This window comes from Rhagoletis zephyria, unplaced genomic scaffold (assembly GCF_001687245.7).
Source record: "Rhagoletis zephyria isolate East Lansing unplaced genomic scaffold, Rhagoletis_zephyria_1.1 Rzeph_scaffold_00063, whole genome shotgun sequence".
NCBI lineage: Eukaryota > Metazoa > Arthropoda > Insecta > Diptera > Tephritidae > Rhagoletis > Rhagoletis zephyria.
In genome coordinates, this window is record NW_016157147.1 from 212,978 (window position 1) to 232,494 (window position 19,517).

General features: G+C 40.9%; 1 protein-coding gene across 1 annotated transcript in view; it reads left to right on the forward strand.

Annotated features, from left to right (window-relative positions):
- Nucleotides 1–19,517, forward strand: part of Actbeta (inhibin subunit beta) — a 287,538-nt gene that overhangs the window by 161,800 nt on the left and 106,221 nt on the right. The gene's annotated exons all lie outside the window — the stretch shown is intronic.

Genomic DNA, 19,517 nt, shown 5'->3' on the forward strand with positions numbered 1-19,517 from the left:
CGCAAACATGCGGGTATTGGCTATTTAACAATACTTATTACACAGGCCAACAAAAATGGAAAAAAATTTGATGCAGCAAATGTTAACGCTATTTTTGACAGATTTTTTTGTGCTGATTACGAATCCGTAAGCAAAAAGTTACCATCAGCTCCAGATTTTAAGAAAAAACGAGGTCAAATTGTCAAAAAATCGAGTTTTTTGCAATATTTGAGAAGCTCTAGCAAAGAAACAAAGGGTGGTAGAACCTTCCACTTAGGCTTTGATTAAAGCAAGTTCCCGCACCTTTGCTTGATGGTCACTTAGGGCTGGTTTCTCCAACTCAACTTAACTTAGTTTAGCCACTTTTGGACTTAAGTCAAAAGTTAGCCTACGTTTTACACAGCTTATTCTTGACTGGGTCGAAAAAATTGGCTTAATTAAGTTGAGTTGGAGAAACCAGCCCTTATAGTCATTTGTTGAACAGGAATAACTGATTTCGGGAAGTTTGAGTTCCTACCGCAATTAAGCAAAAGGTGATAGAACCTTCCACGTAGGCTTAAATTAAAGCTAGAACTACAGACTACCATCCCTGAAAGTACTATTCCTGCACCTTGCCCTAATGGTCACCTATACTCATTTACTTTTTATCGTCAAAAATGATGTAAAAATCAGTGTTAGCTGTTAAATAAATGACTATAGGTAACCTTAGGGTCAAGCTGCAGGAATGGTATTTTCAGGGATTGAAGTCAGAAGTCCAAGCCTTGATTTAAGCCTAAGTTGAAGGTTCTTTTGTTTCATTGCTAGAGCCTCTCAAATATTGCAAAAAAACGCGATTTTTTCACACTTTCACCGCATTTTTCTCAAAATCTGGAGCTGATGCAAACATTATACTTACGTATTCTTAATCAGAAAAAAAAGCCAATTAAAACCAGCTTCAACATTTGCCGCATCAAAATCGGTGTTGCCCTGTGTTACCTAAACTAATTGTATAAAGAGAAGCTCCTTCTTTTTATAAGAGGTGATCTCGCGAACGGCCGTACCGATTTTTTGAAATTTTGGACACCTACTGCACACTTTGGATATATTAAGGGAGCGTGGCATCACTCATGTATATCGAATTTTTCATACCGTATATCTCTGAAAGTATTTGTGGTAATGTCCTGGAAATTTGTATAGAGATTTTGGGGCTACTGGAAAAGGGAAGTGGTGCTTTCCAAACATATTGAAACTTTTACCTATCTGTAAATATATACACCCAGAATAGTGTTTTTTTTTTTGTAATAAATTTTTTTGTACCAAACTTTGAGTATGCAGTTTTGTAGTTCACTCAATTTCAGTATCATAAAGTGCAAGTTTTAAATGGCTATAAGATACCATTGATTTTTAAGAATTTTTTCGCTGACNGCAAGTTTTTAATGGCTATAAGATACCGTTGATTTTTAAGAATTTTCTTCGCTGATGATGTTGCGCATTTTCTCCGTATAAAGAATTCGTGAGAGTTTTTTTGTATGGGAAAAAATGCCGAAGAGTCTCAGTATGTAAAAGACTTTTTCTGGTGGCTTAACTCCTCCTAAACGACCGAAATGATTTTAATGATAACTTTTAGTGGCGCTGGAACCGAGTTATTGCTAAAAATCGTCGATTCGGAAGCACCAGGGATCAAAGTTAAATTACTCCCGTTAAATCAACCATCAGAACCATTGCGGTCCTTGCTTTATGGTGACTAAACAGAATGTGGATCAATGATACTCACCAGTTAGTAAATTGCCACCAACTATACTATACAGATTCAAGGACGATTCACTATCGACCCGCAAGGACTTCTTCCCGGTATAACGCTTTCGTCAGGTTATTTAAGACGGCAATGGGGATATGCCTCCTGTCGACCACGAAACCAAACATGAACTTGAGTTGCTGGCGAAAACGTTGGACCAAATATTTCAAAAAAAAAATTAATTTTGGGCGGGACGAAGTTCGCCGGGTCTGCTAGTGGTTCCATAATAATGATTCCAGTATCTTCATTTATGTATACAGTAGGGCGGGTCGAAAATCTAATTTTTCTTCAATCCCTTGGTAATAGTGAAAATATATTGTATCATGAAGTCAACAACAAGCCTGCGAAATATTAGTCTTTCATTTTAATTGTAAGAGCCCGTGCATCGACCGCCAAGTGACCCACAGCACACTAATCGAATAAGACCAATTCTTGTTAAAAATGCTGGGTTTAGCCAAAAATTTTGGTGCATATTATTAGATAATGAATCCTTTAACGCTAAAGATAAAGTCAAGTATCATTTCGCGCAGCCCTGTCGGGTGGTGCCTAGCAATAATACGCCGGGAAGTTTCTTATATTACAATGACTAACTTAGAGTTTATTGAAAAAGGTTCGCTCGTACAACACACGTGTCCGTGTACCAAAAAGACCAGCGAGAAAAAGGAAAGAAAGAACTAGAACATCAGAGATAACACATCTCACTACTTATGTTATCGATTATTGCTACAAGAGGCGAATTCACCACAATACCCCCCGGCTAGTTACCGACTAACGATACCGAAGGGGGATTTTCACCCGTCGTCCTGCCGATGTATACCTGACAGCCTCCTCCTTCATCTCGCTTTCATCGTCCTCTCTATTATTCTCGTTTCTGTTATTGTCTGTTCCTGCTGTAGGCGTTGTTTCGTTTCTGTCTACGGTGTTCTGTGTGCTTCTCTCATCTTCGTAGCTTTCCGTTGCTGTTGCCGTTGCCGTGACGTCGTGATTAAAAATAAATGCTGCCTTCAAGCGATCAATAGAAATTTTAACTTCTCTTTGTCGAACTTTGATTACGAAATATTTTTCCTGCTTCGAGAGAACTGCGTATGGACCTTCATAGTGTGGCTCCAAGGGTTGGCGTACTCGATCTATTCGAACGAATACGAACTTACAGTCTTTTAAAGCTGGTTGTATATATGTTTGTGCTTCGCCGTGGCGTGAAGGTTTCGTCATGGGTAATTTACTCATTGCTTCTCGCAGCTGTTCCATAAATTCTGTTTGGCCGGATCGCCGTTTTCTCTCGTGTAGAAACTCGCCTGGTATACATATTGGTCTCCCGTAGAGCATTTCAGCTGGACTGGCGTTTATGTCCGTCTTAACGGTAGTACGCATTCCCAACAAAACAAGCGGTAAAGCGGAGCTCCAATCGTTGTTCGGCCAACACCTGATCGCGGCCTTTAGCGTGCGGTGCCAACGCTCGATCATTCCGTTCGACTGTGGATGGTATGGCGTCGTACGCAAGTGTACTACACCCAACATCCTTGTCAAACTGCGAAATACTTCGGACTCAAACTGTCGGCCTAAGTCGGTGGAAATTCTTTGAGGAACGCCATATACTGCTATCCAGCCGCTGATGAGTGCGCTGGCTACGTTTTCCGCTGTCATCTCCTTGAGAGGAACTGCCGCTGGCCACCTTGAAAACCTGTCTATACATGTGAGGCAGTAACGGAACCCGTTGGACGTCGGTAGCGGTCCAACAATATCAACATTTATATGTTGGAAGCGGTCATCAATGTCGTGGTAGCTCCCTAGAGGAGCTTTTGTGTGTCGTTGCACTTTCGCTTTTTGGCACGGGATGCAGAAACGAACGGTCTTGGCGACATCCGCAGCCATTCTAGGCCAGACAAACCTCTCAGCTACCAGTCTCTGCGTTGCTTTGATGCCCGGATGGGATAAGCCATGCAGCTTATGTATAACCCTCTCTCTAAAGGCTATCGGTACGTACGGTCGTACCTTCCCATGAGATACGTCACAAAAGAGCTTCGCCAATGAGCCTGGAAGTGGTACTTGCGTTAACGAAATTGTGTTATCCTTACCTGAACTCAGCAGGGCTTGGAGTTGTGAATCGTTTGCTTGCGCAGAGGCCATTTCGTCAAAGTTTATCGCCTCGTTGTGTATTGCGTTGATGCGGGACAGCAAGTCAGCAATGTTGTTGTCACGCCCTGGCAGGTGCCTAATATCGGTAGTGAATTGGCTTATGTAGTCGAGTTGTCGCGCTCTGCGTGGAGGTGTCTTATCACTGCTTTGTCTGAATGCGAAAACGAGTGGCTTGTGGTCGGTGAACAGAACAAATTCCCTTCCTTCCAACGCGTATTTAAAATGCTGCACTCCTTGGTATGCCGCAGTCAGCTCTCTGTCGTAGGCGCTGTACTTCCTTTGGGCGGGCGTTAGCTTTTTAGAATAAAAACCCAAGGGTTGTACTTCTCCGTCTATTATTTGGTGTAATACAGCGCCTACGGCGTCATCTGATGCGTCGACGGTTAGGGTCAGCTGTGAATTTGGAGCCATGTAATTCAGCAACGTTGCGTTCGCCAAATCCTCCTTACATGCGACGAATGCCGCTTTACTTTCCTCTGACCATATAATGGGGGTGTTGTCGTTTTTTTGGTTGCCACTTACCAGCTGCTGGAGGACGGCTTGATTTTTAACTGCATTCGGGATGAACGGTCGATAAAAATTTATCATGCCCAAAAACTTTTTAAGCCCCCTGGCCACCGTTGGTATTTTAAAGTTCCGCACAGTTTCCACCTTCTCCTCAGGGGCCGTATCCCCTGCGCGCTAATCGTGTGTCCCAAAAAGTTTAGCTCGCTCCTTCCGAATTGGCATTTACTGATTGCGATAGTCAAATTGCTTTGGCGAAGTCGTTCGAATACTATTCGCAAATGCTTTTTGTGCTCAACCTCTGATTCCGACGCGACCAAAATGTCGTCGATATACGCGAAAGTAAAATCGAGCCCCTTTAAAACTTCATGGATGTGACGTTGAAAAGTCTGAGCCGCATTTCTCAGACCGAATGTCATGAACACGAACTCAAAAAGTCCAAAAGGCGTTGATATAGCCGTTTTTGGTATATCGCATGGTTCAATAGGGATCTGGTGGTATGCTTTTTGGAGATCGATGGCTGAAAACACCTTCTTGCCGTGTAAAATGCTGGTGACGTCGTGCAAATACGGTATAGGATACCTGTCCGGTACCGTAATAGCGTTTAACGCCCGATAGTCGCCGCAAGGTCTCCATTCACCACTTTGTTTCTTCACGAGGTGCAATGGACTGGACCAATTACTTTTCGACGGTCTGCAAATCCCCTTCTGCAGTAGGTACTCGAATTATTTCTTCGCTTCGTTTAGCTTATCCGCCGCTAGTCTTCGCGGCCGCGCGAATACCGGAGCACCTGTGGTAGTTATGTGGTGCGTAACCTTGGAATTCACTGGTCTCTTGTTTGCGTTTGCCGTGGCAATATCCTGGTACGGAGTAAATTCGCGTACTTATCCTTGACGTTGTATACCCGAATTTGCGTAACCTCGGTGCGCGCCGTAAGACCTTTCGTCTCCAGTAGTGTACTTCTATCTAGTAACTTGCCTCTCTTAGCGTCGACCAGGAGATCGAAGTGCTTTAAAAAATCTGATCCTATAATGGCAGAATTAACTTCCGCCAAAATGAAAGTCCACACAAACTCGCGTCTTAACCCAAGAGAGATCCGTAGTCGTTTTTCGCCAAATGTTTTAATAGCCGAGCCGTTCGCAGCATACAGTTTGGCCTTCCCGCTCGCTTTTGTCGTATTCGCCGTACGGGCCGGTAGCACGGACACATCGGCACCTGTGTCAATTAAAAATTGTGTTTTTGTGTTTTCGTCCCTGATGAGTATGCGGGCTATGCGTTGGTAGTCTTCAGATTTGCCCGCCAAACCAGAAGATGCAATTAGTTTTTTGTCGCTTTTGGTCCGCGCTCGCAGGGCGGTCGGCATTTACGGGCGTTATCCCCGTGCACCTGGTGGTACCAGCATAATTCGCCCTTTGTTCGCATTGGAGTGTTTGCCCGGGCGTCTCGTCCTCTTGACACTGAACGAGATCGTCGGTTTGTTCGGTACTTCGTATTCTGAATTAATTTGTCGAATTGCGCTTCAATGCGTTCGATTCGTTTGCTTATGCCTGAAAAAGTTTCGTCGGCTGCATTGCCTTTTGCCACTACCGACACCTGCTGAAAATCCCCTACTTCTAGAATCTTGTCGGCCAGCTTTGCTAAGTCTGGCAAATCTGCGTTAGACGCCTGTAAGATTGCCCTAACCTGTACTGGCAATCGCTGCAGCCACAGCGATTTCAGAAATTCGGTGGAAACCTTGTTTTTTGCAAGTTCACTTAACTCGCTTAACAATTGGGTTGGCCGTTTGTCTCCCAAATCCACATCCGACAGTAATTTTTGCGTTTTTTTCTGCTCGCTTTCACAATATCTATCTATTATACGTCGTTTCAGGTTGTCGTATTTGCCGTTGTCGGGTGGGTTCAAAATGGCGTCAGAAATCTGGGCTAAAACGTTTGATTCAACAGCAGCGACGACTGTGTTGAACTTTGCCGAATCTGTGGAAACTCCGGCCACGCTGAATTGCGCCTCGACTTGGGCGAACCAAATCTCCGGATGCTCTGGCCAGAATGGCGGCACCTTAACCGACACTTTGTTCACCATCATGGCTTTTTCGCTCGTGGCAGCGGCCGACGGTCCAACTCCCGTGCTTGCTTCATTATCTTCTTGGTTAACCATTGGAGTTTTTGCTCGCTCCGTGACATATACTCGCTTTTGCCGTCGGGGTCACCAATTGTCGGGTGGTGCCTAGCAATAAAACGCCGGGTAGTTTCCTATATTACAATGACTAACTTAGAGTTTATTGAAAAAGGTTCGCTCGTACAACACACGTGTCCGTGTACCAAAAAGACCAGCGAGAAAAAGGAAAGAAAGAACTAGAACATCAGAGATAACACATCTCACTACTTATGTTATCGATTATTGCTACAAGAGGCGAATTCACCACAGCCCTTTATCTTATCGTTAATCTCAAACTCATCTATTTTCAAGAAAATTTTAATTGTTCTCTTGATAATTGCACTGGCCTATAGTCAAAAGATGTAAAGAACAATATTAATATTGCTGGCGTGCATTTAGATCGCTAGTTAGAAATATTCTAATCCTTTTTTAATATTAGCTATAGTTTGCGATTTTTTGCAAATTTAGGAACAATTTCGGTAGCTCTAATAGAATAGCCATTATTTTCCATCATCGCGGAAAAATTTTGTTTATGCAAATTTGTATGGAAACACTGAACAGGCACAACTTCTAGACACACTAATTGGTTTACCTATGTTTATGCATACGATATAAAAATTGCAAATATAAGAAAATGATAAAAAAATTTGTTCAAGATTTTTTTTGTTTTAAATAATTTGTTAATAATCTGAACTATTTTAGTCATATTATTATCAAAAATCAGTAACATTAAGTCTCACCTTCAATTTGTTAATTATTACGCACCGATCGAGTAACATTTACCAAAGTTATATCGAAAAACTTAAGTGGATTTCCAGTTTTTTTCTCAAAAAAATTTCTCTTCAATTGTATAAATAACCTTTAAATAAAAGAACCGGATTACAGAAAACTGTGCAAGCGAGTGACTTTTTTCGTTCAAGCTGAATGCAAAGCAATATCGTCCAATTGGAGAGTCCGCAAAAGGATTTCCCAGGATATGTTAAAGACTATTGCATTTACTTACAGACACTTTTTCACATAATGGAATTAACTAAAATATTTATGTATATCTAAACACTTATTGCATGTCCCCTAATTTCATATAACGGCAATTTAGAAACCGCGAAAAATGTGCTTCTGCGGCGACTAATGAAACCATTCCGCACCAGTTTTCAAGACTGCAAAAATGGACTTAAAATGGGCGTTTCTCACCCTAATTGTAATGTATGTAAATACTTATATGTTTGAAACTACTATTAACTTGTCGAACGATTCCTAATCTTTGACAATACATTCATTCACCACGATCTTGGAAACTGACCAAATCGGCGTGACCAAGTACATGGTCATTTTAATATTATATAAACATTAAAAGGTTTGAAATAAATCTCGTCTCACTTTTTTGTATTTTTCACTTGGTTGCTGAAGTAACGAAGAATTGAAAATTCATAAGGGAAAATCATAGTTTTCTTACTTTTTATTTTAATATCTTAAAAACGTGTAGACTTATTGAAAAATGATAAATGAACGTGAGGTTCTAAATTTAATAGCCCTTAATTTGATATATCGCCATGTTTATAGCAATAACGCATTCCATAGATATTACAAGCCAAAGTTTCATTTTCAAAATTCGTACACTTTGATTCAATTGCGCGGCTAAGATAAGTTTTAAATTAATTTTTCGTGGCCAATAACAATTGGCTGAGACCTAAGACATCATAATATTACTATTACAATGCGGTCAAATGACTTTTATTTTCCCCCATACAAAATCGACCCAGCCTAGTATACATATTGTAACTATCAATATCTTATAAAGAGAAGTGTAATTTTTTTTTTTTCTAAAACTAATAAAGTTAGAAGGATAAAATTGGAGGATGTGGTAGTTAACACTTTAGTCCTTGACATATATTTTGTTCAAAAATAAATATTGGAAATTTCAAAGGATATTTAACGATAAAGTTTTAAACGGACATTTTCGATACTTATTCGTCCTGGTGCACCAAAAAATTAAATTTTTCTTGTACTCTACAGAATTTTTCTTTTTAATTGATACTCATATTGTTATTCTACAATGCACCGAATCTTTTTGAATATTTTTTGTATTCAATCATATTCTAGAAAATTCAAAGACCTTTAAAAAAAATCCTAACGTCAGAGATAAAAACTTAAAACGCAGATTTAATATATTTGGCCCCCAGTTTTATGAAAATATTTATTTTTTCGTATGTAAAATTGACTGTCGCACGGTAATAGGTTAGGTTACACTGGTCGGCTGATGCGCCTTACATAGACCCGTTGGTTCTTTGTAGTGCCAGATGGAGGTCCGTTTTAATGCCATCTAAAGTAGTCGTCGTATAGGACGTCAAACCTTTTTGCGATGTTCAAAAGAGCCTTAATATCCAGTTTTGAAGCCTCCTCTAGTCCTTTGAACTGCGAAGCTGCGAGATATCTAAGATGAGTTCTAGCTAAGGCCGGACATAAATAGAGGAGGTGTTCTAACGCCTGACTCATGCCTTCCTCCCTGCATTTCCTGCATGCGTCACTGCTACTAATGCCCATTCTGCTTGCATGGGGTGCCAGTAGGTTGAGGCCCCTCATTGGGCCAACAACTGTCCTGCTATCCCTACGTAACCATGTAAGCAAGAAATGGGTCTCTCTTTTGCTCCTATTGCACATGATCTTGGTGGTTTTGCATGTCTCTAATGCGTTCCATCTCACCTTTTTCCGGCACCCAGCTCTTTCGGAAACTTCATTATAGATCGTTTTTAGCGACATTTGTATTTCCTGTACTGGTTCGCTAGCAAGACGGATGGTACTTTTGGCAATCTCATCAGCTATTTCGTTGCCCATAATGCCCTTGTGGCCTGGAACCCAGTATATATGCAGTCGTTTACCCTCGGTCGCCCTGTCCACTGCTTCCCTGCTTTTAAGGACAATTTTTGACGCAATACGATGTGAGATTTTAGCCCTAATCGCCGCCTGCCTATCGACATATGTATAAGTCATTATATTGATATTTTTCATATAGTTTCCTGTGCTGCTAGCTATCTCAGCAGCTTTCCCTATAGCGAAGACTTCCGCCTGGAAAATACTGCAGTACTCTGGAAGCTTGAAGCGGTGCCTAAGGTCTAGCTCGGCGCAGTATACTCCGGCGTCCACCTAATCAGCCATTTTAGATACATCCGTGTAGATGTTATACGTCCCGTTGGCGGGTTGCATGCTCCTGCGCCATCCGCCCTCCTTAAACGTAGCTTGAAACCTTCTTCCCAGATGTAGCGTGGGGGTATGTGGTCTATTTTGTCCTCTATCCCCCTGCATATCGAGCTGTGCCCGAAGGTTCTAGCGGAGAATTCACCTGACGCCATTAATCTCATGGCGGATTTCGCTGCAGTGCTCTCCACTACGATGTCGATTGGTGGTAGGTCAAGTAACCTTTCAAATGCCGCCGTTGGAGTGGTCTTTAGTGTCGATGTTATGCACAATGCATATACGAGATTTTGTTGGCAGCGGTCCACCATACCAGAGCGCCGTAGAGAAGTATCGGCTTAACTACCGCTGTGTAGCACCAATGCATGAGGCCAGGGGATAGGCCCCATGTGGCACCCAGCATATTTTTACATGCATAAAGGGCACCACTGGGCTTTTTCACCCTTTCCTCTACATTTAGCTTCCACATCAGTTTGCTGTCCAAAATTACTCCCAGGTACTTGGTGCGATCCTTGGTTGATAGGTGCACTCCGTTCAGCCTCGAGGATTTCCACGCGCGGATTTTGTACCTTCTTGTGAACAGTACCGCATCCGTTTTGTCAGCATTTACCTTTAAGTTGGACGAAGTCGCCCATCGATATACGACCCTTAGAGCGCTCTCCATTACGTTACTGATGGTGTCTACACTGAGAAAAAAACGAGTTATAAGAATAAAAAATTTTTATTTGATTACCGTTTAAAAATGTTCGTTTTTAAATCAAGCGAAAATTCTTAACAAAATGGATTTTTTCATTATACATACACTACGTATAATGGAAATATTCAAATCAAATACGCCCGTATGAAATTAAGCATTTTCACTGCACGGATTCTTTTGCATATGTAATTATGAAAGCATATGTATACAAAGCATGCAAAGCGGTGACAACACATACATACATACATATGTACATACATGGTACGACATCATGCACTAATCGCGCGCTGTGATGTTGATTCAAACTCAACATTTGAAAACACATTTACATGTAGCTATAGGTTGTAGCTGAGTGTGCAAAGACGCTTGATACAATTGGTTGCTACCAAGGCGTCCGGGTCCGGGTTCAATTACCATCAGACGGAACATAAAATTAAATTTTTTTCTTCTTAATTTTAATTTCGTACAACGAAAAAGCTTCTGTGCACTTCGCAACGACATATTTTATAACGTACATTCTCAGATTTAAAACGAGTTGGGTTGGTGCTCTTTCATATGCGTATTTTTTTAAATTTTGCACGTTTTTTTTTTAATTTTTTTCCCTCAGTGTAGGAATTTCCCTGTAACAACTATAGCTATGTCGTCTGCATAGGCAATTAGTCTGGGTGCTTTCCCTTCGAATTTTCCCAGAAGCTCATTGCCTACGAGTAGCCACAAGAGTGGTGACTAGGGTTGCCAGACGTACTGCTTTTGGGAGTACACATATTAATTTTTATTGTAATGTACTCCCCAAAAAATAAATATATGGAAATGTACTCCTTTATTAGTTTTGTATTTCTTTTGTTTTCCTTTTTCCAGCTATTAATATTTTATCATATACAGGGTGTAAAATAATAACTGTCGGACAGTTTTTTTTTTGTTTTTAATAAAAGGGGGCTTTATAGATTTTACGAAAATTTTATTAATTGGTTTTTAAATTTTAACCTTCATTTGGTTTTACCAGCGAGTTTGGGAGAAAAGCGCAAGCGGCACGCAAGTCGTCATCGGTTACTTTATTACATATCTTCTGTAAATATAGGCTAATTTCCCCCATTTGGGTCCTTTATACTCCGTCTTTTGTCCAACATAAGGCCTCATACTCAGCAATCGAAAAGACTCCGAACCGGTGACTAGTAGGGCATTCATACGACCAACCCTATACAGCTCACGATTGAGAGAATACAAAGGTTGCGCCGATCTCGGACCGCTATTCCTCTCTTAACGAATTTGACAGAATCGTTGTTTGCATGACGTCACACTGGTGCAACTTGTTTACGTTTTCCTTGCAACATTTTTTCTTCTTCTTCCATTCTTGCTCACGTTTTGGCATTTCTCTCTCGCAATTGCACCAGTGTGACGTCACACAAAAGTTATTCTCAAAAATCCTCTCTGATCGGCGCAATCTTGTATTCTATCATTCTTGTATACAGCTTTTTTCTCTTTTTTTATACAAAGTCTAAGAAAAAGTACACCTATAAAAGGCGTGAGTGCCGCATGAACTTATCTCCCAAAGCTGGCAAATGCAAATAAGGATTAAAATCTTAAAACTAATTAATAAAATTAATGTAAAGTATTTACAAAGTTAAAAAAAAAATACTCTTTTTCGCAACATCTATAAAGGACCCTTTTATTATTCAAAAAACCTGTGCGACAGTTATTATCTTATGCCCTGTACTCTGCCATTCATATTGTGGCAAACACTACTTAGTAAGCAAAGTTAAGTGAGATAGTGAAAAGGTGTAGGCATGGTCGTAGCAAGGTAGGTGCAGAGCGCTCGGGTATAAAAATGAGAAAAATATTAAATTAATTATAAGGCTTAAATTAAACAAGTAAGAAAGTCTAAGTTCGGGCGGTGCCGAACATTAAATACCCGGCGCAAGTATTAAATATATGTTTTTTCACCTTTCCGAAAGGTACCGATAGATGGTAAGCCGGGGTGTATACATTTTAAGTAAATTAGCGTCCTTAAATTTCGAAATATTGAAATTTCAAGGATTTTTGAAATTTACCGTTATATGAAAATCGGCCTCAATTTTAGTCCGATTTCAACAATTTTCAACGGTTTGCTTTTATGTGGGAAGCACAATAACCATACCGAGCTTGGTACAAATTGCTAGAACGGTTTTGTCATAAACGTAGTTCTTGGTAAAGAATTGTTGCAACCATCAATTTTGAATAAATTAGCTTCAATATTTACTCATTTATCGAAGATTTTGTATTTCTCGAAATTACCGTTATATGGGATGTGGGCGTGGTTACTGTCCGATTTTAGAAATTTTCGGCCATTTGGTATGTTGTACCTGGACCACTAACTGTGCCAAGTTTGGAAGAAATTGGTGTAGCGGTTACCAAGATATACACATGTAACCATAAGTGGGCGTGGCTACGCCCATTTTCCAAAAATTTATAATATTCATGTTTTCCGTCTGAAACTCATTGTAAGTATCAATTTTGAGTGAATTAGCTTCAGTAGTTACTAAAATATCGCAGTTTTCGTATTTCTTAAAATTACCGTTATATGGGATGTGGGCGTGGTTACTGTCCGATTTTAGAAATTTTCGGCCATTTGGTATGTTGTACCAGGACCACCAACTGTGCCAAGTTTCGTTAAGATATCTCAATTGTTACTCGAGTTATCGTGTGCACAGACGGACAGATGGACGGACGGACGGACGGACGGACAGACAGTCACCGCTTAATCGATTTCTCTTTTCATTCTGATCATTTATGTATACATTTGTCTATATCTATCTCGATTCGTTTTGCCTGTTACAAACAACCGTTATGTGAACAAAGTTATAATACCCTTGTGCACAAGTGCGCTCGGGTATAAAAACTGGCCATATATTCAGAAAGACTTTGGAATACTTTTGTAGAACTCAGTTGGGGAAAATTTCCTATAAGGGCGGTCATTGAAGAGGTGGTGAGCGAAGGGGAAGTGGCGTAGCACCCCTGATCACCTAGGCCCACTATGGGTCCCTAGGGACGCCTTAGAAAAATCGCCAAATATCACAATTGGGTGCCACGCCCACTCCCCAGCCCATTTAGTTATTTATTTTTAACATTTATTGTTGCTTTGAAAAAGATTTCTAAAATATCTTTGTTTATTTGTACCTAATTAATGGTAATTTGTAACAATGAATTGCACAAAAAAAAATTATTCCTTTTTTGGGTCTTGTACTGCTTTTTTTCTATCGAAAATATAAATGTACTCCTTTCTCCGTTTCAAAATCTGGCAACCCTAGTGGTGACAAAACACCACCCTGAGGAGTTCGTCTACGCGCTTGTCTGAGCAGTCTGGCTTCGTTCCACTTCGCGTAAATCTTCCTGGAGCTCAGCAGACTTTTTATCCGTAGTAGGATGGCAGGCTCTACCTTGGCTGCTTCTAGATTTTCCACTATTGCCTCATAGGAGACATTATTAAATGCCCCACTTATGTGCAGAAAGACCCCTAGGGAATATTCTTTATGCTCCAGTGTTCTTTCTATATCCGCGGTTATTGAGTGAAGTGCAGTCTCAGTGGATTAACCCTTCGAGTAAGCATTCTGCGCCTTCGATATGCTGGCCGACGGCAGTTTATCCCTAACGTAGGCGCCCAGAATCTTTTCGAGCGTCTTTAGAATGAATGAGGTTAGACTAGTTGGTCTGTATTCTTTCGAATAGAGGGGATTTCCCTTGCCCGCCTTCGGTATGAATACGACCCTCGCCTCTCTCCAAAGGATAGGCACATAGTATAATCTTAAACATCCCTTGTATATTATTCTCATATAGGGTGTCAGCACTGCCGAAATTTTTTGAATCATGGCTTGAAAGATACCCTCTGTGCCTGGGGACTTAAACGGTTCGAAGCCATCGATTTCCCACCGTATATTTTTGGCTTTGAACCTCGTTTTTCATGTAGCGGAGGGCATGCGATGCGATAAGCTTTGTTTAGAGTGTTGGTAAGTGTGACTACCAGTTTCTCCAATTCAGAGTGGGAGTCAGTTACCCTATACTTGGTTAAATTCTTCTTCACTACACTTTCATACAATTCCCAGTTCGTATTCTTCGGATTTCTGAAAGTTTCGCTTTTTGTACGGGCTGAGAATTTTATTTGAAATCCTACATATCTATGGTCACGAGGATGTACTAAGCACTAGTGTGGAGTGTTATGGCAAGAACGATCTTCGAGGTAGGGCCAACATATGTTGGTTCTTTATCCCGATTAGCTATATCTAAATTTCTTATTAATATAAAGTTTAGTAAAGACTCACACCTTTCGTTGGTATCTCCACTCCCCCATACCGTGTTGTGTGCATTGCCATCCGCGCCTATGATGAGTGGACGTTTCGCCTTCTCGGCCTCTCCCACCAACCTCCGGAGCTCGTTTGGTGGCGCTTCCTCGTCGTGAGGCATGTAACAAGGAGTCTTGTTTCATCCTTGCCATCCTTCACAGCTACTACCGTCAGGTCATCTGAAGAGAAATTAAGATCAATATAAGAGTGTATACTTTTCTTAACCAATATAGCTTTTCTTACCCTGTTTGTTGTACTCGGGATGTGCGTATAGTATGTTTGCGACTTTAGTGCAGATACCACGTTTCCCGGCGCTATCCATGCCTCCTGGACTAAAGCCGCATCGTAGCTGATCCTCTATAAATGGAGGAGGATCTCGGAAGAAGCGACCTTACTTTTATGTAGATTTACCTGAAGAACATCACTGCAAGGATCAAGATTCTTTTCGGGATCGGGTAGAATCTCCGGTTCTCCCTTCTCAGTCTTCTTGAGCTTCAAGGCGGCCTCCAGGATCTCTCCAAGATCCTTCTCAACCGCTCGCTCCTCCAGCGTATTCTCGTTGTTATCGGCCAGGTCTCGTTTCTTAAGGCGAAAGTATACGCTACCTTTGCTCCACGCCATCTTTCCGAACCTGGCGTATAATAAGTCTTCGGCCGGCTTGTTTATTTGGAAGATGTAGGTTTGGCTACCATCCTCCTTACCGGAGTTGGTGACCTTTAACACCTTCAAATCTTCCGTCGGCACATCTGGATTCTGTCTCTGCAGAAGCCGCAGCGCATTCTCCGGTTTTACCGTGCGGGGTATGAGCATCTTCGCTTTCGGTATGGACGGTATGCAGCTGCGGTCCACAATCTCCAAGACGGCGCCCTCCCACAGGCCTTGAAGCGTCGCAACAGCTTCCTTTACCCATATGATTTTCACCCCATTCAGCCACCCCGCACCATCGAAAGTGTTGTGCTCTCCATCCATTTTCGAGACGAGCGCATCCAGCAACTTAAGTTCTACTGCTCCCCAGCGCTCCTGAGACATTTAGCCCAGCGGATTACTACGGTCAATGAGTGGCACGATTAGATGTCTCCTGGCTATCTCACTGCGAGTTGCCGCCGCTTTTGATGTTGTCGCTTTCTCTTGATCGTCTCTGCGCTTCGATATTTTGGCCGGCCTTGCTATCTCGCTTTCAGCAGACACCTGCGTTTTAGCCGCGATTCCTTCCTCGATCCGGTTTGCGAATCCTGGATCCGTGGCAGTGAATCGTGGCCTTGCCGCGTAGTACGCCCGGTCTTCCTCCATTTTCCCCTTAGCCCAAGCAAACCTTTCCTTCTCTTCCTTCGTCCGGTTTGACATGCAGCTAAGTAATCTCGTGGACTTTGATCGCCGCCTTGTATATAGCTTTAGCCTTCAACCCCTCCTTACTGGGTTTTGCCCAAGGCCTTTTCTTTGATGCCGAACAAGCACATTTGGCATCCCCCGGAGAGTGTAGCAAGGCTTCTTTCCTGAGTGTTTACGCTTTCACCGCTTTCGAGTCCGAGTCTTCGTGGACTGCGGCACCCCTGCGCTGTAGCGTCAGTTTGGCAGTAGCACTACAACCGCTGAGAACCGCTCCCTTCACAGCAGAGGTGTGGCCGTTAGCGACACAGCGAGTAGACTTGCTGTGCCCGCCGGTGGTAGTAGCCACTTCTCCCACCGACGTTTGGGCTGATATCCCAGCCTGATTTTCTTCTTTTCTGGCCTCCGTGGTGAGTTTTTATGTCAGGGAACCTCTACCCCTAGAGTTTTGTACCTACCGCCAGGTACCTCGTTAGCAATGGCAGAAGTAGGCATACACCCCATTCCCCTAGGTACATATGCAGAGCAAAGCACTAGGTAGACAAGGATGGATACGTATTCCTGCCTTCGCAGACGCCGCCTGCTCGCACCGCAAGACCCGCTCTAGGTACTAGCCTAGATGCTAAGCCATCGCGATGGCAGCAGCGATGCCCAGTGCTCAGTCGGCACCCGCGGGGAGGATACAGCTAAGAGGATTTATGTTAACTGTACGGTGAAATAACTGAATAAAAAAATAAGTGGAAATGTGGTTAATTAGAGATAACTGCCGCAAGAAGTACTACCTTTACTTGCGCAGCTTCCACAGAAGACAACGTCGAACTTTATTATAACGTTTAATCCTTCTACCTAGTCTTCATTACTGATGCAATTTCTTACCAATTCGACTATTCATGTTTTGTTTCAGGGTTTTTAGCATGTGAAAGATTATCAAAACAAAATTTGATTTGCAATAAAATGCTTTCTACTTTAACTATACAAAACGAATTACCTGACATTCCATCTCCAAACTCATTTTCTTTTAAAAGAATGTCTAAATCAATTGCCATTTCAAAATTCGAAACTTAGATTCGAGACTCGAAATCAGCGATCTCAAAAACTCTAAAAATGGCCTGTTTTAATAAAGTTTATGGATTTCTTCATTTTTCTTTTCGCCATATTTGATAAGGGCTTTGAATGGCATGTTTTATTAAAACGCCTTAATTTCTAAATTTTTGTGTTTGTCGTATTAGCAAAATCTGACCTCAAATTCATAATCAGCGACCTCAAAAACATAAACAAACAAAGTGGTGTCAAATTGTGTCAAAGCGTCTTTGAGCAAATAATTTTGTCCACCTAGATTTGGATTTCGAACCACTGTGCGCCGTCTCTGAATGGCTGATAGTTTTTTTGAGAAGCTTTCTTATGTCAGAGATTTGCCATTGCCTGCAGACTGGCGTCTGCTAACAGAAAAAACTTTTTCAAGTTGTTGTTTGGACCGTGCGCATCATTAACTAATCGGCTAGGTCAGCTGCCATATGTACATAAAGTACAATTTATAACTACAGCGCAAAACAAAAGCTATTCTTGAATCGATATAAAAAACGCATTAAGCACCTTATAATATTATGTATGTATGTATGTATATTATGTAGATCCAAGCTTTGCACGCGGGCAAGCCGCACAGTGTAAGATTTGACCCATCTAACTGCTTTTAATTCTGTAATTGGAAACTATTGAAGATAGATTAATGAAATTTTGTACAAGGTATGTTATAAGATAGGCGAAGCTTTTTACAAAAAAAACTGGCCATTTAGAGGTACTGTCATGCCACCCTATTATATAATAGTAATTTTTAAAAAGGCAAAGCTGAAATATTCGACTAACTACAAAAGCTAAAAGGCCCAAAATTTACATTTGGGATTTCCTTATAACAAGGAATTATTAGCTGACAGAAATGGACTTAAGAATTAATTTTTTTTTAAACTATGGGCGTGGCAAATATCGATAAAAAAGTCTAGTTGGGTCAACAAAATTCCGTTATAAGTTCACTATTTCTTGCTCTATTTAGAAAAATTGAATACCATTGAAAGTTAATGGAATCAAACTTTCTTTATTCAAAAGCGAAAATACAAAACTTTCTCTCGGTCGAGATCAAATGCAAATGAATTACTCGAAGAAAATAAAATTCCTAGCAGGCCTGAAAAAAGAAAATTTCATCAAAACCAACACTTTCCAGCAGCTAAGGTTGTTTTGTTTATAGTCTAAGAGGAGTGGCAAATAAACTGAGTTGCAAACTTTATCGAATAATCGCGGATAACGAGCTGGCGGATCTAATGAAATAAATAAGTTGCTAAAATTAAATTTAAGTTAACATGGTTTTACTTTAACATGAAATCCTCAGTCCTAGTTTACTAAAGTCCCAAAAATGTGTATTCGTTTAAAAGAACATATCTAAAAAATAAGACGAAAATGGTATTTTAGCAATTGTTGCATAAATCACTTAACACCAGCAACTTAAACATTGAGATTCAGTTTCAAATACACAAGTTTAAATATTATTGCGCTTGGTAATCTTCCAATTAAATCGCGTCCCGCCCTACACTTTGATCTGCATAAATCCCTTAACACTAGCAACTTAAACATTGAGATTCAGTTCCAAATATACAAGTTTAAATATTATTGCTCTTGGTAACCTTCCAAATCAAATCGTAATAATACACTGTGAGGCGGTTCCCACCACCAATTCACTTCTACTGGTACTGTTTCGTTCGATACCAAGTAATTTTGGTATCGATACTTTTCAACCAAGTACTGAGTAGGTATCGAAAATCAAATACTTGTATCCAAACCCGATACTAAGGCAAATTTGGATTCGGCAATTTTTCCTCCGCTGTTATTCCTTGTTCTTAACGGCTGCATAGGCGACAAAGTCGATATAATGCGACGTACACAAGGCCCAACTGTTCGAGTGGAAGAGTAACATGCGTTTTGATACTAACACCTACACGAATTTATTTGCGTTTAACTCGCGTTTGCATGTTGAGTAAACTCCAGAAAAATACGCGTGTGAACAGGGTCTTATTCTTCGCGCTGAAAATACCAGCTGAAAATATTAAACGCATGGAAGTCTAGCTCTGTTATTGAAGAAAAGAAACGAAGAAGAAAAAGAGCCCCACGAAGAGTTGTTTACAAAAAATATCTTAAGCAGAGAACACACGAGTGTTGTTATTCGTAAAATTTTAAGACAACACCACTCTATGGTTGGTCATACCAGATAATCCTTAACTTATGACCTAAGTAATTAAATTGAACTTATTTAGTTCATACGGAATACCTTCATAGAAAAAAGTATCGATATCCAAGTAAAAGTATCGATACCTGCATGATATCGTTTCATCCCCAAGAATAGAATATTAAGAGGATACGAAGAACCAAAACGGCGAATCTTTTGCAGTAAATGGCGAAA